Source organism: Octopus bimaculoides, chromosome 19 (assembly GCF_046866305.1).
Source record: "Octopus bimaculoides isolate indiv1 chromosome 19, ASM4686630v1, whole genome shotgun sequence".
Classification (NCBI taxonomy): domain Eukaryota; kingdom Metazoa; phylum Mollusca; class Cephalopoda; order Octopoda; family Octopodidae; genus Octopus; species Octopus bimaculoides.
Window position 1 is genome coordinate 8,320,626 of NC_142946.1, and position 26,121 is coordinate 8,346,746.

Sequence of the window (26,121 nt, forward strand, 5' to 3'; positions counted from 1 at the left end):
ATCAGAGTGAATGCATTGGAATATTCGTTCCGGTTCACTACTTTCTGAGTTCAAATTTCAGCAAGTCATACTTGACATTTCATTCTTTTAGGGGGTCAATGATGGAAAGAAATGTACTTGCCCTTTACTGATGCAGTGGTCCCTCTCTGCCCCCCCCCCCCCACTCTCTCTCTCTTTCTCTCTCTCACTCTCAGGATGTTGTACTGGGTCTAGAGTGAGAGAACTGAGAGAGTATTCATGTTTGGACAGAACTTTATGAGTACCTAATGAAAGCAGGGTACCTAATGAAAGCAGGGTACCTAATGAAAGCAGGGTACCTAATGAAAGCAGGGTGCCTAATGAAAGCAGGGTGCCTGCTGATATGAAGTTACTCTCAAGTGTGTGGCTGCTGTAGCTTTATATGTAGTAAGGCTCAGTCATGGCTGTGATTAAGCAATTTTTTTTTCTTTTCAACCACATGGTTTTGTGTTTAGTCCCCTTCCATGGCACCTTGGGCCAACTAAAGGATTAAGGATTGTAGGTCAGTGGCAAAGCAGTAAAAAAAAATCAGCCATGAGGTGGTCAGATGATGGCATTGGCTGTGGTGGTGAACATCTTTAATTCCTTGTCTATCATTTATTCATGGAGTTATTTGTCACACAAGTGTAAGTTTGTTTTGAATATTGAAGTCATGAACTGGAAATCAGTATATGTGTATGTATGTGTGTTATTGCAAGAGTGTGTGTGTTGTGTGTGTGTGTGTGTGTGTAGGTATGATTGCAAGTGTGTGTCTGTGAGTGTGTAGGTGTGATTACGAGTGAGTTGCTGTGTGATTCTGCATGTATGTGTGTGTGTTGAGTTGGTGAGTGATTTTGTGTTTCTTTGTGTGTGTGTATTTCTGCTGAGGTCAACTTTACCTTTCATCCTTTCAGGGTGAATAAAACAAGAGACACCTGTCTCTGCTTCACTCTCTCTCTCTGTCTCTGCCAATCTCACTCTTGATGTACTCATGCATACATTTACGCACACCCGCACATACATATCTATAAATGTCTTTTCCTTTCTCTCTCTCTTTTTGTGTGTGTGTGTGTGTGTGTGTACATAAACACACATGCATGTATGTATAAACTCTTGTACAGTCAGTCAGTGCAGGTGAACTCCTTTGGTTATCGTTCGCAGTAGATAAGGTATTGGCCCACCGTATCGTGTTCTGTGTGCCCTATCATCTCCAAGTTATGAGATTGCTTTATTTCCACATTGCCATAGTTCACCTGGCTGACGGGGAGTCGTACAGACAGCAGGTTATCTGAGAACAATAAGTCTGCCTGAGTTTTAAAATATCTCTGTGTGTGTAAACATCATGTTTTTAGTATTCGCTTTCCCATCCTTGCACGGATCAGCTGCAATTTGTTGAGGCAGATTTTCAAAGAGCTTTGATGCCTTTCCTGTTGTTAACCCTCGCCTGTTTTCATGCATGGCCGGACATATTTTCATTGCAGATTGGAAACAAATGAAACTGTTTATATGATTGTGACACTTGTTTACAAGTATTGCATGATAGCAGAACACAGACACTTGCATACACATAGTGCACACACCCATATGTACACTATGTGTGTGTGTGTGTGTGTGGAGGCGCAATGGCACAGTGGTTAGGGCAGCGGACTTGCGGTCATAGGATCGCAGTTTCGATTCCCAGACTGGGCGTTGTGAGTGTTTATTGAGCGAATACACCTAAAGCTCCACGAGGCTCTGGCAGGGGATGGTGGCGAACCCTGCTGTACTCTTCCCCCACAACTTTCTCTCACGCTTACTTTCTGTTTCTGTTGTGCCTGTAATTCAAAGGGTCAGCCTTGTCACACTGTGTCATGCTGAATATCCCTGAGAACTACGTTAAGGGTACACGTGTCTGTGGAGTGCTCAGCCACTTGCACGTTAATTTCACGAGCAGGCTGTTCCGTTGATCGGATCAACTGGAACCCTTGACTTCGTAAGCGACGGAGTGCCAACAATAACAAATGTGTGTGTGTGAGTGTGTGTGTGTGTGTGTGTGTGTGTGTGTGCTTGTGTTTCCTTGTCATTGCACAGTAGTTGCAAATGTAAGCCATTGTCACACAAAGTATTGTCATTCATTTCCAGTATTCTGCAAAAACATGTTTGGCTTTGGAGAAATACAGTCTCGCTTGGAAACAGGTGAGGATTGGCATCAAGAAGGCCATCCAAGCATAGTTAACTTGATTCAGTATACTTTGTCTAAGTAAGCATCATATATATATATATATATATATATATATATATATATATATATATATATATATATATATATATATATACACACACACACACACACACACACACACACACACATTCATACATATATACACACACACACACACACACATTCATACATATATACACACACACACACACACACGCATATTCATACATATAAATATATATATATATATATACACACACATATATATGCCCTACTCTTCAAAACGCCGGTGTTAAAATGGGGGTAGCTGATGAAGGAAAATGTTCTGTATGTGACCTGTGTGTTTTCCGTACTCTGGTTATTATTTTCTTGTCTACGTTTTGTTTGCAATGTCCGGTACTCAGATATGCACCTATATATACAGGTAGACATAGGTATGCACATACCTGTACGTATATATGCATATACTCGTTTATTATTTGTTATACACACATATACATGTTTATACATAAACATGTTGTCCCACCCATGCTAGCATGGAAGGTGGACGTTAAACAATGATGATGATGCACACATACGATGCGCTTCTTTCAGTTTCAGTTCACCAAATTCTCTGAAAGAGTGTTAATCACCAAGGCGCTATGGCAGAAGACACTCGGTCAAGGTGCTGTTCAGTTGAACTGAACTCATAACCATGCGGCTGAGAAGCGAGTTCGACCACACCGACATGCCTGTATCTATGATCAAAAGTAACTAAAATGGTAAACATCTGCTGTTTATACAATCTGGCAGACGGCAGATGTCTGTACACTGCACAAACAACGTTGTTTATGCAATCTGGCAGGTTGCAGAAGTCTAAAGACTGCTGAACTGAGATTAAGCCAAATCAATGCGACAAGATTGTATCTTCGTTTAGTGATTGTACAACAGAAAGCAGAATGTGTAACAATGAAATCTTCACTGCCGCCATCATTTTAGCGTCGTCGGAATTCATTGAGGCAGATTTTCTTACGACTGGGTGCTCTTTCTATCACTAACCCTCACCTGTTTCCAAGCAGGGCAGGGTAATATTTCCCCCTGGCTGGACATGTCTCTTGCAGAAGATTGGAAACAAACGACCCTGCTTATATGACGGTAACACTCTACAACTTACGGCTATCACATGATGTCAAGAGAAGGTAACATGCACACACATGTGGTAGGCTTTTTTTTAGTACTAGGCTTACAAAGAATAAGTCCTGGGGTCAATTTGCTTGACTAAAGGTGGTGCTCCAGTATGGCCGCAATCACAATGACTGAAACAAGTAAAAGAATAAAAGAATATATATATTATATATATATATATATATATATATATATATATATACAAACTCACTTGCATACATACATGTTAATCCTTTCTATTGGAAGCACAAGGCCTACGTATAGATGTTGTGTGAGTTCTCGTGCTTGTTTCTGTTCCCTCACACTTCTTGACAACTGGTCTTGGTTTGTTTACATCCCTCCATAACTTAACAGATGGCAAAAAGGATCAATAAAATGTCAAAAAGACTTTAAAAAAAAAGAAATATCACTGGGGGTGGGATTTGAGTTGAATCCCTTCACGGTGGTGTCCCAGCATGGCCACAGTTCAATAACTGAAACGAGTAAAAGAAAAGTTAAGATAAATCTGGTCTGGTCTTGCTAATTAATTAATAATTAATAACCAGTTCAGTTTCAAAATGGGGAGAAAAAAAAAAGAAAAGTAAAGAAAGACATGAGATATTGAGACGTAGTACTCACCAGGATTTGAACCCAGAACGTAAAAATACGTAAACATGTAACTCTGGTTTGCCATAACACATGGCAGCTTTGATAAACAAAGGCAAAAACAGAATTCTATTTTTCATTAGGAATAGATCTGGTGTGGTCTGGCTAATTAACCAATAATCAGTAATCGCTTCAGTTTAACGAAAAGAAAAAAAAACAGAAACACAGGTGTGATTGATTTAGTCACACCTGTTCAGAAAAATGATTCTAAACAACTGTAATACATGCAGTTGAGCAACAATATTTTTATTTATATATTTTTTTGCTTTTTTTTTTCCTACTTTTACGCTTTAACGTGGTTGGGAAGTGGGCTAAACGTCCATGCGACTGAGGGTTTGTTTTTGCTATGTGAACACTATTGACTGATGTCTTGTTTTATAACCAGGGGTTGACCAATGTGTTTTGAGTAAAATTTAGTTGACTAGAAGCCCTTTATGTTACACACACATATGCATATATGTATATATATATATTTGTTAACGGTTATTTTTAATACTTTTCTCGCTGGATTGTTTGTTCGTTTCTCTTTTTGCCATCTGTGATTTTATTTTTGATCTTCTACATAAATGAAGATATTTCCTCTGTCTGGCTGCTTTTCTTTCTACAAAATGAGAAGTTGCATTGCGGAACTTATTTTAACGAGTTGTATACATTTATCACCCGATGAGATACATCTGCACCACTGGATGCTCCTGAACCAGTTGTTGAGTGTCCCACCCATAAGGGATCAATGCAAGATGTCGAGACAATTGTCAGGATTAATAATAAATTCTCATATATTCCATCTTCCATCTTTCATTTGCCATATATATATTGAAAAGGTTGCAAGACGCAACGAAAATTTTAGGAAAATAAAAATAAGAAATAGGTGGAAATTTTACCGGTAAGTGTGTTAAATTTTGAGGCACAATAAGAAAATGACTCTCCCCAGACACAACAGAATATGCTTCAACCACGAAATCACATAAAAAATCTTGCAAACCAAATCCCAAACGAAATATATATATGTATTTGTTTACTAGTTTCGGTCATTTGACTGCAGCCATGCTGGAGCACCGCCTTAAAGGGGTTTTCAGTTGAAGAAATCAACCCCTGGACTTATTCTTTGTAAGCCTAGTATTTATTCCATTGGTCTCTTTTGCCGAACCACTAAGTTACAGGGACATAAACTCCTCAACATCAGTTCTTAAGCGATGGTTTTGGAGGGGGACAAACATAGACACAGTCACACACACATAAATATATACATATATATATATGTGTGTGTGTGTATATGAAGGCTCATGGCTTAGTGGTTAGGGGTGTTTAGCTCATGTTCGTAAGGTTGGGAGTTTGATTTCTGTGTGTTGTGTCCTTGAGCAAGACACTTTATTTCACGTTGCTCCAGTCCACAAAGCTGACGAAAATGAACATACCTGTAATTACAAAAGGTCGGCCTTCTCGCCTTCTGTGTCATGCTGAATCTCCCTGAGAACTGCGTTATGGGTACACGTGTCTGTGGAGTACTCAGCCACTTGTGTGTTGAGTTCATGAGCAGGCTGTTCCATTGGTTGGGTCAACTGGAACCCTCATTGTCGTAACCGACAGAGTGCCAGTTCATATGTGTATCGATATAGTTACCTGTCTATCTCTGTATCTATCTATCTATCTGTCTGTCTGTCTATCTCTTTGTGGCTATCTATCTATCTATGTTTGTCTATCTGTCTGTCTGTCTATCTATCTATATTTGTCTGTCTATCTATCTATATCTGTCTGTCTATCTATCTGTCTATCTCTCTATCTTTCTGTCTATCTGTCTATCTCTCTATCTTTCTGTCTATCTGTCTGTCTGTCTATCTTTCTATCTATCTATCTGTCTATCTTTCTACCCATCTATCTGTCTGTCTGTCTGTCTGTCTATCTCTCTATATCTATCTATCTAGCTATCTATCTGTCCAGCTCTCCATCTATCTGTCTGTCTGTCTATCTATCTCTCTACATCTATCTATCTATCTATCTATCTAACTATCTGTCTATCTCTCCTTCTATCCATCCATCCATCTGTCTGTCTGTCTGTACCTGTTTGTATTCCCTTTATCTGGATGTGTGCATGTTGATTGTAGACAAAAGGTCACTGCTCGTAAAAACGATGTCGTTGGTTTAGCTCTCCGCAAATGCATGTCTTGGCCGTCTGTCATATCACTTTGCTTGGAAATAGGTGGGCGTTAGTGGCAGGAAGTGCGTCTGGCCACAGGAAAGCCTGTCACAACAAAGTTATCATCTGACCCATGCAGGCACAGAAAACTGGATGTTAAAATGATGACAATGATGATGATGATGATGATGGTAGTGGTGGTGATGACAGGTGGGGGAGGTTGATGATGGGGGAAGGGGCAGGAATAACGAGGGTGGTGGTGACGACGGGGAAGGGTAATAAGAGGGAGAGAATAATGACGATGATGATGGTGATGATGGTGAAGGTGGCAGTGATCATGAGGGTCGGGGTGGTGATGATGATGATGATGATGATGATGAATCAATATACCTATCGGTGATGTCATTGGTATATTAGGAATAATGATGTCATTAAAAGCAGCTGCTGTTTGTATATAAACAATATCAGAATGTTTTGATGTCTGAAATGGTAATTTTTTTTTTTTTTATTATTTTATTTTTGCATTGCATTGTATCATATTGTTTTGTTTATATATATATATATATATATATATATATATATATTCTTTTTTTTTTGTTTATATTTGTTACAACAATGTCCTTATTACATGTGGTTCATTACATCATTCATTATTTTTCAGCTACATGTGCGCACACACACACACTCACGCATTCACACAGCTACAAATGTTTACTTAATGGTTTTTTTTTTTCCTAGCCAACGTCTATGAACATTACATGTAATTATGTATGCTCACGCACACACACACACACACACACACACACAGGCGAGCTGGCAGAAACGTTAGCACGCCGGGCGAAATGCTTAGCGGTATTTCGTCTGCCGCTACGTTCTGAGTTCAAATTCCGCCGAGGTCGACTTTGCCTTTCATCCTTTCGGGGTCGATTAAATAAGTACCAGTTACGCACTGGGGTCGATATAATCGACTTAATTCGTTTGTCTGTCTTTGTTTGTCCCCTCTGTGTGTAGCCCCTTGTGGGTAGTAAAGAAATAACACACACACACACACACACATTTATATATCTATCTGTCTCTCTTTATATATATGTATATATATATATATATATATATATAAGGTGTGTGTGTGTATATATATGCATATGTATATTTAGAATAATAAAAGTGGTTAGACACAATATGAAATCAAAAAGGGAGAATTCAATTGTCACTAATAGTGAATAGAGGTGCATTGCAACACCTACATTGCTAGAAATAAGAGTCAAAGGCCCTTAAAGCCACATGCATAGCACTAGTTTATGTACTGATAGACTCAGTCAATATATGTATGTATGTGTGTGTATATATATATATATATATATATATATATATATATATATATATCATCATCATCATCATCATCATCATCGTTTAACGTCCGCTTTCCATGCTAGCATGGGTTGGACAATTTGACTGAGGACTGGTGAAACCGGATAGCAACACCAGGCTCCAATCTGATTTGGCAGAGTTTCTACAGTTGGATGCCCTTCCTAACGCCAACCGCTCAGAGAGTGTAGTGGGTGTTTTTACATGTCACCCGCACGAAGGCCAGTCAGGCGGTACTGGCAACGGCCACGCTCAAAATGGTGTATTTTATGTGCCACCCGCACAAGAGCCAGATATTTGCCACTTAAATGCGGCTAAACCCTAAGGGTGAATGTTACTGTTGCTTTTAGCCCCAAGAGAACATCTCTTCCAGCTGGCTATTGACACGCATTTGTGCCCTGTCTGTATTTGCAAAGGGAAGTCATCTTTCCCATCGTTGATCTGACGTGATACGCACGGACTCGAGTTTCTGGGTATTTATCCTTCGTCAGCGTACGACAGTCACCGATCTTTGATGCTACAAAACGGTCACAGATCTACTACAGGCCTGGTAGGAAAAAATTCCAGTGAACATTAAAAACGTCTTACCTCTGCTAGGTCAGCACGAGTAATGCTGGTCAACTTGGTACCAGTTCTAAAATTAGTGCCAAATTGGTGCCTGTTTCTCTTCATACTCCTCGCGCGTGCACGCATATATATATATATATATATATATTAGTACATGTATTTTATTAATTTGCCTGTATGATATTTGCTTTCCACTTGTGATGGTATTCTAATAATACCATCCCTCTTATATATATGTATGTATATATACATGTATCTGTAAATATATATATGTATATATATATATATATATATATATATATATATATCAAATGTGTATACACACAGACACACACATACTCATCTGTACATAGTTTTTGTTTTTTTTTAGAGACCACTAGTCTTCGGAGCCTGGCACCCGGTCAAAGGTCTTTCTCCAGATCAATACAGAGATTAATAATAATATTGTCTTTTTTTGTTTATTAATCTGCATGTAAGAGTTGGTAAAAAACTAGAAATAATCAACAGCGTACTTTGTTCTGTATAGCGTTTCCTAACATTCACTCCAGTAACGAGACCAAAACCTGATGTCAAAATACATTTGAAAAAAGTGTTTTCCATTCATACATTATTACCATTATTTGTATAATGAATAAATGAGTTCTCTTCTTTATATGTAATGGGGCATAGCCTAGTGGTTAGTGTGCTGGGTCGATATTGTAAGATAAGGTTATGGGTTCGATTTCTTTACCAGGCAAGGCAGTTTGTTTCAAGTCACTCCAGTTCATTTTTATTTTGTACACAATATTCTTTGCATATACATTTTCTCTTTCACTCTGTCTTCCTCTTGGTACTTACACATACACACATGCTTACATATAAATCATCATCATATGTATATAGCCATGCACCCTTATATGCTGTATGTATGTGTGCATATAGGGATGTATGTATACGTGCATATGTATGCATCTAAGCATGCATCCATGTATTGTCAGTCTGGATGGGAAAGCGTTAGCTGTTATCTTTTTATTTCGCTTGACATGTCATTAGATAAAGCATAAAAAACTGGTGATAATTTGTTAATCTATATTTATTAGCTTATATCGCTTTGCTTATGTAATTTGTGCATGTGTGTGCATGTGTGTGTGTGTGTGTGTAATCTCTGAAATATGTTTTATATTAGCATGTATTTTATCGTTATTGTGAGAAATAAACTGCAGTTACACTACGTGCTCTATCCTGCCTTGGATGGTTAAAAAAACTAGGGTTGATGCAATTAGAATGAATACTCATTTCTTCACAGGGAAATTAGTAGCTTGTGTCTCTATATATATCAGGGATTTGCTGCCTGGGTAGGCAAGGTCGGCTGTGCCTCTCCTGAATAAAATAGATCGATAGAAACATTTCCCTTTTCTGGCAGAATATGCACCTAATTCAATGAAATTATGATGGTTTCTCTGATTGCTATGCATAAAATGCAAAATATTTTGTTTTTGTAGATTCGGTAGGCATAATTTACCCCTGCCTTTCAATCTCAGTATTAAAGCTATGCATAGTATTGCTGTAGTACATGTGCTGCGTACATTTCTTCAACAATGTTTTTTTTACGTGTTATAAAGGCAGAAGTAAATCTGTCTTCAACTCAGTCACGTGCCTATGTTTTGCTTATTTTTTTGTGTGTTTTACTACATAAAGATCACCAACTGCCTACCCTGAGTAATCACTAACGGCACGTGCCTGATATATATATATATATATCAGACTGGAGCGAACACGTTACAATGAAGTAGAGAAATTTGAAAAGACAACACGAAACCGGTTATTTCTCAAAATACAATGTTTATATACCAAAAAGATTTTATAACATTTTTATAACATTTTTCTGACATAATTTAAATATATACTTTAACCATGTAACACAAGCCTTCTGTAGTTTTTTCACTCTTATTATCTTTTATACATCCAACCACGTGCTTTCACATACCAACTTTCTCACACATATATATATATATATATATATATATATATATATATATATAAAATACAAAATGGGACAAGAATGCAAAACATCCAGACAGTTAGGTGATACAAAAAAGGGACAACAAAATATCCAGACAGACAATCCAAGGAAAACAAGGACGGGTCATTCGGAGTTTTCTTTCCTCAGTCGAGTTCCAGATTATCTTTGCAATTTCGGTTGGTTATACTCGAGATTGCTCCAAAATGACCAGACCCAAGGAAAAAATAAGCTAAGACCATTATATATATATATATATATATATATATATATATACATATATATATATAGTGGTACTTTGCAGTACAAGTTTAATTCATTCCATGACTGAGCTCGTCTTATGATTTACTCATTTTACAAATCAATTTTTCCCCATTGAAATTAAGTAAAATATAATTTATCCATTCCAGCCCACAAAAGCACTCAGAAATATTTTTTTATGGGTTTTAAAACAGAAAAGGTGTTGTTACAAGTAAAATGGCAATTATAAAAAAGAGAATGCAAAAGAAATCTGTAAACTGGTTTTATCAACTGAATTACATTAAAGATGGGAGGATTTGTGTGCTCATACTGTGGATTTCCACTCATACTTCAAGACAAAAATTCACTTGAGTCTTAGCTCATACAGCAAATTACTCGTACAATGGGACACTCATACTGTGAGAGTCTACTGTGTGTATATATAGAATGTGTAAAGACTAGGAGTGAGCTGGACTTGTCTAATTTGCATTAACACTGCATATGCTGATGATATTCTCATCATCATTGTCATTCTAATGTCCACTTTATCACACTTGCATCGGTCAGATGGAGTTTATTGAGTGGATAACAGTACATGTTTGTGTTTGTTTGTGTGTGTGTGTGTGTGTAATGTTGGTAGTAATATTAAATGTTTCTGGTAAATAATATTTATGTGACAGTATGGTATTCCGGCCATTGGTCCATCGCATCAACTGCCTTGAAAACCACGTGGTTAGGAAAGGATTTCAACACTTCTGTACCCATGCTATCCTACTGCATGTTGGTACAAATTGACAGTCAATTAAATGTACCACATGTATTGGGTTGCTCGTGCCGATTTATAGTAACTTACCTTTCGACTTATTTACCATGAAACCAGCTCAATTCTGGGAAGAGGGTATTTTCAAGTTAAAGGAAAGATGGAGACGCATTGTGCAACAAAATGGTTCATATTTGGTTGATTAAAAATGTAATGGCAAGTATTTATTGACCTATTTCTTTCCTTTAAAAATCGGCACAAACTTTCCGGACGGCCCAATACTTCATCTGACGTACCTTTGAATGATAAACGGCAAAGTCAGCCTAAGCAGGAATTGAACTTAGTACCTAAACCCTTGGAACAAGTACTCCAAATTATTCCCCCTCTCTATGCTTTGGCAATATTCCACCAATCTATCACTTTTTTATTAATATTAATATTAATAGTAGGTTGTTATTTAGGGTGGGAATTGATGAGATCGGTAGAGTGTCAAACAAAATCCCTTTTGGTGTCAGGTTTATTCCATTTCCATTCAAAGTTCAAATCCCATTAGAGTTGAATTTACTCTTCATTCCTTTGGGCATTGATAAAGCAACTCTGGAATAAATGTGTGTGTGTGTGTGTGTGTGTGTGTGTGTGGGTGGGCATACTTATATATCTGCATTTGTATGTATGTATCTACATGTATGTATATGTAGGTTTGCTAACACAAACTGGGAGATAGACCTCTACACATAAATATATGTACGCATGTGTGTATAATGATATGATTGTGTATGTATAATTATGTGTGTGTATTTGTCTATGTGTATGTATATATGGGTGTGTGTGTTTGCCAGTGTTTATGTGTGTATATATATTTTTCTATATATATATATATATGTCTTTGTGTTTATGTATGTATATGTGTTTGTATGTGTTTATGTATGTATATATATATATATATATATATATATGTATGCGTTTGTGTATATGCATGTCTATATGTATATATATATGTAAGTGTTTAATTGTGTGTATATATGTATTTATACTTTTTTTAATGAAGTACAGTGTTGTTTGAATATAGCTATGTATGTTTCTGTATGTTTATCATTACATGCGTACTTTTGTGTCTGAGTATGTGTACATATATATATATATACATGTGTGTGTGTGTGTATATATACATATACGTACATACATATGTATACATATATATATATATATATATATATATATATATATATATATATATATATATACATACACACACATATATATATATATATATATATATATATATATATATATTTCTTTGTGTATGTGTGTGTACCCACTACACCATTCCGCCGAAATGTCTGACGACCTTGTACCACAGTTAGAAATCAATAGTAATAGTAGCAGTAGTAATAGCAAGAATAGTAGTAGTAGTAGTAGTAGTAGTTGTAATACATAGAATATAAGGACACATTGTTCTTCAGTAGCCGGGCATTTTTTTGCAGCATTGTCTGATATTGTATTCTTGTAAAATTATTCTTCTATGTTACTTCATTGACCTGTGTGTTTCTTTATTCTGACAGTTCTATAATAGTTTTTTTTTTTCCTTTTTTTTTTTTTGTTTTTGTTTTGTATCTCTTTCAATTCTAACTTGTCTGGTGTATATGAATATAAATATATTACCTTTTAACTTGTCTGTCATTTTTTTTTGCTCTTTTTTTTTTTGTTTTTCTTAGTCGTGGTAAGTAGCTTACTTACCAACCACATGGTTCCAGGTTCAGTCCCACTGCGCGGCACCTTGGTCAAGTGTCTTCTACTATAGCCTTGGGCCGACCAAAGCCTTGTGAGTGGATTTGGTAGACGGAAACTGAAAGAAGCCCGTCGTATATATATATATATATATATATATATATCATGTGATCAAGTGACTGACCAGACTATCAGGTCCTGTTACACATCACTGGTCACAGTGTACTTTGCATCATTTTAGCCTTTGGGTGACCCCCCCCCCCTGCTGGCTGGACAAGCAAGTCAACATTCCTCCACTGGTCAAAAGTGGTACTGGAGCAACATGAAGTAAGGGGTTTTGCTGAGGAGCATAATGTGTCACCTGGTCTGGGAATTGCACCCATGATCTATCGACCATGAGTGCAACAGCCTAACCACCAGGCCATGTGTCTTCATATATATATATATATATATATATATATATATAAATTCAAAATAAGCAACACGGATTTCAAAGATGATTGCAGTACGCACGTTTCATGCTACCCCATTTATTTAAGTAATGCGAGCATTACATTAAATGCAATATGAAGAGCAATATTCAGCTGCACGAAAATGCATTTTCATATTGCATTTAATGTAATGCTCGCATTACTTAAATAAATGGAGTAGCATGAAACGTGCGTACTACAATCATCTTTGAAATCCGTGTTGCTTATTTTGAATTTTTGATCACCTATCCTTTTGGAATGGTTTTTGTATAATACCATACCATACGATATTCTGGTGCCTACGCATAAGTACCATATTCAATCTTGAATCTAAATCTAAACCTTCTATATATATATATATATATGTATATATATGTATATATGTATGTATATATATATATATATGGTAATATAGAACAGTGTGAATGAGTGCTCAACACTGTATTGGTGAATAAACGTTCTTTATTTGTGAATTAACAAGGCTACCACTGGTTTCATGTAAGAGGAATCCCATAACAATTATCAAGTCTGCCACGTGGGAACATTGGTACGTCACCATTTTGGATATGTGTATTCTCATCGAAATGTGTGTGTGCGTGTGTGTATACACACACTCATACCATACAGCATAAATTCTTGATTTATTTAAATTATCTCTGCTTCTGGAGATTCTGTCATGATTACCAAATTGCAATTAAGACCAGCTCCATGATTACCAAACTGCAATTAAGACCTGCTCCATGTAAGTAGGGGAATTAATCTCTAGATTCAAGAATTCTCCAGAGTTGACACGCAATTGAGGCAAAAGCCAGGCTTATTGTTTGGTTATAAAAGAAAGGCCAGTAACCTTTGGAGGTGGAGATAATTTTAATAAATCATGAATGTTATGTTGTGTACTATTTGATTTAATCAGCTTCACTGTCTTGCAGAATATGTGGGCTTGCGTAAATGTTAGAGTTAATGGTTATTATTGGATTTCAAATCTTTCCAGGGTTGGTTTTGGTTTCCATCCTTTCATGGTTGATTAAATAAAGAGACTGCCACGTACTTGGGTCTCTTGAAATTGTTTGCACTCTCCTAAAGTCTCAGACTTTGTGCCTCTTTTAACAATTACTGGATTCGTAGAATTGTCAGAGTGTTGGATGAAATGTCTCATGGTATTTCTTGTGAATCTTTGAATTCTGAGCTCAAACCCTGCTGCGGTGAAGTCTACTTTGTCTTTTAGTCTCCAGGTTCAATAAAACAAAGTACCAGTCTAGTGCTGGGGGTGATGTAATTGACTAAGCTACTTCTCTGAAACATACTGGCAGGATTGTTAGCATGCCAGGCAAAATGGTTTGTGGGATTTTGTCCAGCATTACGTTCTGAGTTCAAATTCCACCAAAGTCAAATTTGCTTTTCATCCTTTCGGGGTCGATAAAATAAGTACCAGTTACGCACTGGGGTTGATGTAATCATCTTTCTTCTCTCCAGAAATTGCTGGCCTTGTCTAAAAATTTGAAACTATTACTATTAAGGTTAGCACACCGGGCAAATTGCTTGATGATAGTTCATCTGTCCTCACGTTCCGAGTTCAAATTCTGCTGAGGTTGACTTTGCCTTTCATCCTTTCGGGGGTTAATAATATGAGTACCAGTTGAGTCCTGGGGGTGATGTAATCGGCTAGCTCCCCCCCGCCCAATTTCCGGCCTTGTGCCTTTAGTTGAAAGGATTATTATTATTATTATGATTAAGGCAATGAACTTAGGGAATTGTTACTATGCCAGACAAAATACTTAGTAATATTTGTCCCAAGTTCCAATTCTTATTTCTTTATTGCCCACAAGGGGCTAAACATAGAGGGGACAAACAAGGACAGACAAAGGGATTAAGTCGTTTACATTGACCCCAGTGCGTAATAGGTACTTAATTGATCAACCCTGAAAGGATGAAAGGTAAAGTCGACCTTGGCGGAATTTGAACTCAGAACGTAATGGCAGACGAAATACCGCCAAGCATTTCACCCGGCCTGCTAACGTTTCTGCCAACTCGCCGCTGACGTTTCTGCCAACTCGCCGCTAACGTTTCTGCCAACTCGCCACTAACGTTTCTGCCAACTCACCCAAGTTCCAATTCTGCCTGCCCTTAACCCTTTCAGGATCAATCGAATAGTACCATTTGCGCACTGGGGTCGATGTAATCAACCTACCCACATTATCTCTCTGAAAATTGCTGTCCTTGTTCTAATATTCTGAACCATTATTGTTATGATGCTGCTGCTGATGATGCTGATTTCTACGCAGTAGATAAACTAAAAGACACCAAGGTTGTACAGATCAGTGCAGTATGTCGATAGATTAAAAGCTTCTGGTAACAGGTATTGCCAGGAAAAGTGACTTAACTCCATTTGACTAAGCTGTCATCCCGGTGTCTCTTTCAAATCATGATTATTATTTGAAATATATTATTTACACGGTGTGATAGATCAGCATGCTGGAATTAACAGCGGTTGCGTGTAAGCATGGGGTATGTGTGTATGTGTGTGTGTGTGTGTGTGTCTGTGTGTGTGGTGCATATATACATCTGTCTGTCTGCACATCTGCACATACCAATATTCTCTGCTACTGCTGCCTTTGCACACACGCTCACATGCACTCTCTTTTTCTCTCTCTCTCTCTCTCTATCTCACACACACACACACACACACACACTTGCTTACGTGCATATGCTCGCACATACACACACACAGACATACCCTCACGTGCCCACACTTACGTGTACACTCACGCACACATGCTCATATATACAAACACTTACATATATACACATTTACACACATACACACATGTATACACACGCATACATATGTACACACATTTACACACACGCACACATACACTGAACATATGCAGACATGCATATGGACATATACACATACATATTTTGCACTGTGGCAGGTTTTCCATGACAACTCTGGATTGAAATACATATTGACGATGGGCGGAAGAAATGGTTTGCTTAGAAATAAAATAATCAAGAACCAAAAAAAAAAAAAAGCATACAAAAATAACACTCTCCTCTTCTCTAGGTCATGTGATCTAATCTACCTTCACCTCCTAAACTCAAATAAGGAAGAAAAAAAACCCCATCATTTTAGGTGTTTATAACAATTTATTTACATTCATTTGTTACTTGTTATCGTTGTTGTTATTTTAACGTCCATTTTTCCATGCTTTCATGGGTCAGATGGAATTTGTGGAAGCAAATTTTGGTTAATATTCTTCTGAATTAAGGTGGTGAGCCGGCAGAGTCGTTAGCATGCCAGGCAAAATGCTTAGCAGTATCTTGACTGTCTTCAAATTTTGAGTTCAAATTCCACCGAGGTTGACTTTGCCTTTCATCCTTTCAGAATTGATAAAATAAGATACCAGTTGATACCATTGGGGTTAATGTAATCGACTTACCTGCTTCGTCATAATTACTCACCTTGTGCCAAAATTTGAAGCCAATGTTTCCACGAATGCTTAGAAATGGTGAAGGATCCTGTTTGTATGACGGTGAGGTTTGTTTTACAACTGCTGTGTGATGTTGAAACAAGGACATACATATGTATCTGCACACACACTTTCTCTCTCTCTCTCTCTATATATATATACATGTATATATATATATGTGTGTATATATATATATATATATATATATATATATATATAATCTTTTGGTTTCAGTCATCGCACTGCGGCCATACTGCCTTGAAGGGTTTTAGTTGAATAGATCAGTTCTAGTACCTGTCTGTCTTTTTAAGTCCAGTACTTATTCTATTGGTCTCTTTTGCTGACCCACTAAGTTATAAGAATGGAAACAAACTAACACACGTTGTCAAGTGATGGTGCAAGAGACACACACACTCACACATGTGCGATGGGCTTTTTTCAGTTTCTGCCTACCGAGTCCACTTACAATGCTTTGGTTGGTGCAGAGTTACAGTAAAAGACACTTGCCCAAGGTTCCACACAGTGGGGCAGAACCTGTGCCATGTGGTTACGAAGCAAACTTCTTACCACACAATCAAGACTGCATCTTGGCAAAATTCTTACCAAACAGGAAAAAAAAAAAACATTGAAAAAGAGACAAAAATGAAAAGTGTTTATTGGATAATGTAGTCCAAGGTACACAATGCCTGAAATGAAAATTAGAACAAGCGAGGCATGGCTGGAGTGTCTTTGATATGTTTGTTCAGCCAGGGTTGATGTTCAGATGAATAAACAAGAACACAGGACCTCATCTCAAACAGAAAACATTAAAAAAAAGCCCAAAATTATGTCCATTACAGCTATCCATATTGTTTATGGCATAATAATGTTTTTGTGTAGTTTATTCCCAAAAGAGTTTCCAATAACAAAATAAATAAATAAAAACAACAAAAAAGGAACAATCCAAGGGGGAAAAAAAAAAAATTGCAAAGAATGGTAAATTTCAGTGTGTTGAATATCAAGGGGATAATCTTTGTTTTTTTCTCTTTCTCTCTCTTGAAATGTATTTATATAAGCTGTCTTTATCTATTAAACTGATATCTATATCTGTTAAGACCCCCATAATCCAGTGGTATGTCTGTATATTAGATGTAACATTATGAAAATAAAGAATTTGCATTTTTGTTTATAACCATTATATATATATATATATATATATATATATATATATATATATATATATATATAGCGTGGCCGTTGATCGTTACCAACGTCACCTCCCTGGCACTTGTGCCAGTGGAACGTGAAAAGACATTCGAGCGAGATCGTTGCCAGTGCCGCTGGACTGGCTCCTGTGCAGGTGGCACGTAAAATACACCATTTTGAACGTAGCCGTCACCAGTACCACCTGACTGGCCTTCATGCCGGTGGCACGTAAAAGCACCCACTACACTCTCGGAGTGGTTGGCGTTAGGAAGGGCATCCAGCTGTAGAAACTATGCCAAATCAGATTGGAGCCTGGTGTCGTCTCCTGGTCCACCAGTCCTCAGTCAAATCGTCCAACCCATGCCAGCATGGAAAACAGACGTTAAACGATGATGATATATATATGTGTGTGTGTGTGTTGTGCTTTATCTTTCTTGTGTCCCCTTTCTTTCCCTTGTGTCTATATTTTTAACCCCTTTATCGTTGCGATTACTCTGTCGAATGACATACATATAGATTCACATTGTTTTGAATTAGTCATTCATTATCATTCATTGTTCTATGATTGTGTGATTGCTTATTCTTAGAGTGACGTTGTTGGGTAGTTGTGAAAGGCTGGATCTGGCCGATTTCAAAATAAAACAGGGAGAATATTTAAGCTGGATATGACTGGTTTAACCCTTGGGCATTCATGTTAATCTTTCAAAAGAAATGCTCGTTTATTTACATTGTTTTTAATTAATCGTGGATTATCTTGTAGCTTTAAGATTTTGATGAGGCAACTGTTAATTTTTAGAATGATAGTGTAGGGTTGGTGTGAGAAGCCAGATCTGACCAGTTCGAGCATAAAGCGAGGAGAATATTTTGGTCGGACACAGCTGGTTTAAATGCTAAAGGGTTAAATATTGGTTTTGAATTTCGGCACAAAGCCAGCAATTTTGGGGTAGGGGTAAGCCAGTAACATCAGCCCCAGTGCGTAACTGGTACTTACTCCATTTACTCTGAAATGCTGAAGGGCAAAGTCGACCTCGGCAGAATTTGAACTCAGAACACGAAGACTGATAAAATGCCACTAAGCATTTTGCCTGGTATGCTAACAATTCTGCTAGCTCACGGCCTTGGGGCTGGTTTAAATATTTAAGGGTTAAAAAGGTGTTTTTTTATTACTCTTTTACTTGTTTCAGTCATTTGACTGTGGCCATGCTGGAACACCACCTTTAGTCGACAAAATCGACCCCAGGACTTATTCTTTGCAAGCCTAGTACTTATTCTATCGGTCTGTTTTGCCGAACCGCTAAGTTGTGGGGACGTAAACACACCAGCATCAGTTGTCAAGCGATGTTGGGGGCGGGGGGACACAGACACACAAACATATACACATACATATATATATACATATATACGACTGGCTTCTTTCAGTTTTCGTCTACCGAATCCACTTACAAGGTTTTGGTCAGCCCGAGCTTATAGTAGAAGACACTTGCCCAAGGTGCCACGCAGTGGGACTGAACCTGGAATCATGTGGTTCGTAAGCAAGCTACTTACCACACAGCCACTCCTACGCCTTTTTTTTTTCCTCCAGAATGTAGTGTTGTCGATCCCATTTTGCCATTCACACAGCTTATGTTCATCACCATCATTATCATTTTAGTGTCCACTTTTCCATGCTTGTATGGGTCAAATGCGATCCGTTGCGGGAGATTTTTTTATTGCTAGCTGGATACCCTTCTTGTCACCAACCCTCACCCGTTCTGAACTAATATTTCCCCCATGGCCAGACATATTTTTATGGAAGATTGGAAATAGACACTCCCTCTATGTTGTTCACTTATGGCTTTATGTTAGGTATTGAGAGGTGAAATTCTGACAGAGGGGGAAGCACAGGTGTCCTGCCATAAAGAAGATTTAGGGCTACCCTACATAGAAGCTATATGGTTGGTTACTTTGTGTAAAAGATGCATGGCTACTCCTCATTTACCAATAAATGGGAAGGACATATTGTATGGTGTAACCCACTACACTCATTGAAGCACTTTGGCTCATTGAGGTCTGCTAGAAGAGAACTAACTTAGGGCCACAAAACACAAGCAAAAATGCCATTTCTTGCATCTAATTTCTTTCTTTTTTTTTTTTGTTTTACCCTCATCTTTAACCCAGAGAATTTAATCCACAAAACCCTCTTTCAGTAGTCAAATATCATGGCATTAAACTCATATATCATTGAATTACATTAGTTCTTTGATAATGGCAACTGTTTCTACAGAGAATTGTATGGCATCGGAAGTTTTGCCCTGCCTCTCCAACATATTACATACGTACAAAATGGGCAAGAGAAAAAATTGAGCGATACAATATGGAGCCTTTCTTTGTTTGTTATTGCATTCAATATTTTAGAAATTATTTTGTGTTTCTGGATTATTTTAATTTTTTTTTTTTTTTGTAAATAATGGCATTTATTTGGTTTTTCTAAAGGTCAATTCTGGCCCGGTTGCTCTTAAATTATCCATTTTATAACATGCAACATAGTCTCTGGAGAATCATACATACATACATACATACTGATAGCACTGGCGGTAAATTAAACTTCTAAAATTTTTTTTGCTGCCCTATGATTTATTAATGATAATATATATATATATATATATATATATATATATACATATATATATATATATATATATATATACACACATACACATACATACACGTTTGTGTGTGTATGTATGTCAATATATGTGTGAATTTGGATACAGTCCATCTCGGAATAAAACTAAAGTACAGAGGATTAAAACAATAGCATGTGTGTGTGTGTGCACCAATCTTCTTGAAGGAATCAAGACACACTAGGGAAATGTGATGTCTGCTGGAAGATTACAAAATTATCAACATCCAAAAACTAAACAAGGGATCATTTATAATATGTACACGCCTTGCAATAATCTAAATGGTTCATCAATGTGCTAAAGATTTTGGTGAACGTCTTTAATTTCTTTATGCTTTTTATCTTTTCTAAGGAAAGCAATGTTCCTCATGATCCTGTGCAAGACCCCTGAATAGGGGCCAGAGTGAGAAAGGAGTTTTCCTCACTTTAGATCCCCTAGCCACAATGCTTATGATAATGCGGGGACCTTACCAGTTGGTTGTGTTTAACAAGCAATTTCTCTCCAGTACTGGTACTTAATTTATTATTCCCAAATGGATGAAAGGCAAAGTCGACCTCGGTGGAATTTGAACTCAGAACGTAGCAACAGATAAAATACCGCTAAGCATTTCGCCTGGTGTGCTAATAATAATAATAATCCTCTCTTCTATAGCCCTGAAAGTACAAAGTACAAAGAACTAGAGCAATTACTGCAAGGCACTAATGATTTTTCCAATCAGCCACCATAGTAGTAGTAATAATAATAATAATGATAATGATAATAGTCTTGGCAGTGCGTACAAGAAGTAGCATTCTTTTCGAGTCTGTTGCGGTTTGCTGGAAGAATTCCAGCTCTTTGTCAAAGTGGAATGAATGTCTTCAATTTCTGCAGAGACATAAGGAGGTCTAAATGTTGGCAGCAAGAGAAACATATTAGGGATTATCATTATTTTATATATGTATATATATATATACATATATATACATATATATACGTACACACATACATTCTGTGTGAGCGAGTGTGTGTGCTATGACTATTCAGTTGTTTTTTTCTCTATTCTCTCCTCACTCCCGTCACATCCCCACCACCGGGGCCTCTGTTCTGGTAAAATAGTTTACCATTCTTTCTGTATACCAGGAGCACATGTTTCGAAAAATCTTCTTGTTTCTTGGTGGGGCATGGGGGGGGGGGGGGAAAGACCTTTCTTTCTTCCTTTCTTTTCTCTCCTTATCTCTTCCACTTTGTCCCCCCCTCTCTCTTTTCTTTTCCTCTTCTTCACTTTCACATTAGCACTTCTCCACCTCTTTCTCTGTCTTTCTCTCACTCTTTTCTATTCTTTCCCTCTTTTTTGTCTCCTTTCTTTATCTCTCTGTTATAACACCCTTCTCTCTCTCTTTCTCTCTTTCTCTCTCTCTCTCTCTCTTTTATCTCCTTTCTTTATCTCTCTCTCTTTCTCTCTCTCTCTCTCTTTCTCTCTTTCTCTTTCTCTCTTTCTCTTTCTCTCTTTCTCTTTCTCTCTCTCTCTCTCTCTCTTTCTCTCTCTCTTTCTCTCTCCCTTTCTCTCTCTCTTTCTCTCTCTCCCTTTCTCCCTCTTTCTCTCTCCCTCTCTCTCATGGTACATTTGTTAGGAACACATCCATGCTGTTGTTGTTTAGCCCCGAGACAGTACTGTTCAAGTAAACTTATGTTCAAAAGCGTTCTGGCCATGACCATCCTGTCTTTTTCTTCAATACTCACCCCCTACACATGCACACACCATCTCTGCACTCCAGCATGGCACCAATCAAATGACTAAAACAAATAGAAGAAAAGAATACATCTATGTATATATATATATATATATATGTGTGTGTGTGTGTGTGTGTGTGTGTGTGTGTGTGTGTGTGTGTCCATTTAATAAGGTGTTTGCATGTATGTATACCTGTAGATGTGTATACATATAAAGGTGAAAGCAATTATGTTATTTTATGTACTTACACATTTGCATGTTCTGAGAGACATGCTTATTTATAGATATTATTATTATTATTATTGTTATTATTATTATTATTATAAAAGTACATGCACGTGATCAATTGTTTTCCGGAAAAGTAATTAGCAATTGGTTGCTGTCCACATAACCACCACCGCCAACATCACCACCACCACCGTTATTATTATTATTATTATTATTATTACAACCAGAATGTTTTAGCCAATACTGGTATAGGTTGGATGAGACTGGCTAAATTTGGCATCAGACCAGCTGCATATATTTGAATGTAGGGCGGTCAGTCGGTCAGTCAGCCCTGATTGTGTTGCTGTTGTGGGTCATCCAATGTGTGTGAGCAGATTTAATTATTTCTCATGCCTCCTGTCTTGGCTTTTGTTTTCATTGCATTATGTATGTATGTATGTATGTATGTATGTATGTATGTATGTATGTATGTATGTATGTATATATACACACACACATACAAGGGGGAGCTGAAAAGTTTCTGGCTTTGGATAAAAGAAAATACAGGAGGATCATTTTGTTATGATTTTATCTAACCCTCGTCTCAGATTCACACACTTATTGCTGCAGTCCTTCAGTTTCTCTTAAGCCCTGTAAAAGAAATCAGAACTTTGGGCCTTCAACCAGACCTTTTGTGATAGCCTTAAAGCCAGGAACTTTTCAGCACTCCCTTGTGTGTGTGTGTGTGTGTGTGTGTGTGTGTGTGTGTACATACATATAAAATTTTTAGGAGAAGATAAAAATTTCGGTTGTCAGTAATTTGCATCCAAATAAACGAAATCATGCTTCCAGTGATTTATGGGACGTATTTGGACAGGATGTGTTGTTCCATTCTTATACTTTCAGGATCAATAAACACATTACATGTTAAAAATTCAAATAATAAAGAATAATAAAATGTAAATGAAGTATGCCATAAGGTCGTAAGAACCGTGTATGCGTGTGTAGATGCATGTATTCGAGGGAGAATAAAAATTATAAATAGTTAATAGAGTTCTGTATATCGTGTTGGTGGCACGTAAAAAGCACCATTTGAGCACGATCGTTTCCAGCTTTGCCTTACTGGCACTTGTGCCGGTGGCATGTGAACAAAACATTGGACTGTTCTCTTCTAAACCCTTCAGCACTTAAACCGCCCATGTCAGGCCCAAATACTTCTTCTGATTTTGTGTTCAAACCAGCTAGATCTGGCTTCTCACACTTAACCTACAATGTTATTCTAACAATAAAGAATCACATCGTTTGAAATTTTTGACACAACTTGATCATGCTTGATTAATTAAAAATAATGTTAATAAATATCTTTTTGTACTCTAGGCACAAAGCCTGAAATTTGAGGGGAGGGGGCCAGTCAGTAAGATCGACCCCCCCCCCCCAATACACAACTGGTACTTAAATTATCGACCCCCAAAAGGACAAAAGGCAAAGTCGACCTCGGCAGAATTTGAACTCAGAACGTAAAGATGTAAATAGATATTACTATTGAAACAGTGACCCCAGGGCTCTGAAGGGTTAAATTTATTGTCTCCCCTTGCAGTTCCTTCTCCAGTCAACAGCTTCATTTCCTCATACGCTTTCCGTTTTCCCCTCTCCGTCATCTCCACACAACCTTGTCAGAAAGAACTTTCTAATACTGAAGAGTTCCAACAGTGAAAACACCCCCCTCCCTTTGGAGCTGCCCATCAGGTCTTGAGAATTTTCCTTCCTCCGTATTATAAATGATAGATCAATTAATTGATCGAGCGATACAACCTGGGTCGGAATTGAACTTTTTTTTTTTTTATTGATTTGACACCATCCCACGATGCAGCCAGCTGCGCACATCAAAGGAGAGCGATTTGTTAAAAAAAAAAATTTAAAAAAAAGAACAATACATTCGCAATATCCTTGCATTGATGCTGCATTTTCCTATTCTTACACACTGCCATCATTGTCATCACCACCACCATTACTATCATCGTCATCACCATCATTAACCTTGCCGCCGTCATCATCATTATCACCATTATCATCACCATTAACCTTGTCTTTACCATCACGGGTTTTCACCATCATCATCATTGTCGTTGTCGTCATCATGATTATCACCATCATCGTCATCATCACATTACTTATGTCTTTCAGTATCGGTATAAACTCTACTTGATTCAGCCTCCCCCCCCCCCCACCTACCTCCACCCCCCACTCCACTGTTGTACATGTCTTGATTCTGAAGCTGTGTGTTGAAATAGAAGCAGTTACATGATAGAACAGAGGGTTATTTACATAGAAACCTGTTAGATTCTTCTGAAATTCGTTTCATCAGGTGTCAATATTTCCCTTGATATTTCGCAGGGATCTTTAAGACAATGGCTTGTGAGTCATCTTCAGAGCAGTACCAGATTCCAACCCCATTAGTGTTGACTTTGCCTTTCGTTCTCAAATAAAGACCCAGTCCAGTCCTGTGGTGAAATCTTCCCTTTCTATCTGGATTGAATTAACTGTGTTCAGATCGGGAGAATAGCAGGTTTCTCTCGATTTGAAATCCCACAAGACACTGTATGTCACAACAGTGCTCATGTAACTACATCAGGAGTCGAAGTCCCAGAGAATGATCCAGATTACTTTGTCAAGTGTAATGCTTATTAATTTATAGACATTGTTTTGAATTAACCATGCATTATCTTGGGGTTTCGAGATTTTCAATGATGCAATTGTTTATATTCAAAATGACATTGTTTGATAAGTGTGAGATGTTGGATCTGGCCAGTTTGAACAGAAAAGAGCCAAAATATTTTGGTCAAATATGGCCGGTTTAAATGACAAAAGGTTAAATACCATCTTATCTATAGTTTATCTTGTATTAATGATTATCCTTACCCTCTAATTTTTCTTTATTTGTGTCTTGTCTTCTAGATACAATTGTGGATATCATTCAATGCCCACAAGTCAAAAAAGAGCATTATATCACAATGTAGTGAACTTCTCCCACCCGACCCCACCCCACCTTCACAGTGCTGCCCGACAAATCTTGATAATTTACATCTCTTATGTTAGAGCTAATTGTGATAATTCAGTCGATTGATTGATCAATCGATATACAACTTAGTGGTAGATCGGGACTGAACTGTTACTGGCTTCGTGCCAGTCTGAGATGCAACCTACTGCACACATGGAACACTTCGGAAAAAACCCAAAAAGTATATTGAAAAAGGAAAGAAAAAAAAGCCTTCGCCATATCCTTGCATTGATGCTAAATCAATTGTGCATTTTCGAAGTTTTTGTAAAAGTTGCTGTTGTCAGTTTTGTTTTATTTCCTTTTTATTCTAATCATTGTCATCATCATCATCATAACTAATTTGCAGTGCAGGTGTAAGTTGTACAGGTTCGCATGATAGTTTTGTCCCACATCTTTCCTTATTGCATGTCAGCCATCTTGTGAAAAGCCAGTGTGTTCTGCTCTGATGTGAAGTGTTTCGAGCATTTAAGCCCTCAACAGAAAAAGAACCCACATCCCTTTGTTAACGGAACTGTGTTACCTTTGTACCAGTGAATCAGCCTCCTTTTTCCTGTC

The 26,121-nt window shown here is 37.5% G+C and overlaps 1 protein-coding gene across 1 annotated transcript in view; it reads left to right on the plus strand.

The window, feature by feature from the left end:
* LOC128250146 (diphosphoinositol polyphosphate phosphohydrolase 1-like) overlaps nucleotides 1-26,121 on the plus strand; it is a 240,291-nt gene that overhangs the window by 57,874 nt on the left and 156,296 nt on the right. The gene's annotated exons all lie outside the window — the stretch shown is intronic.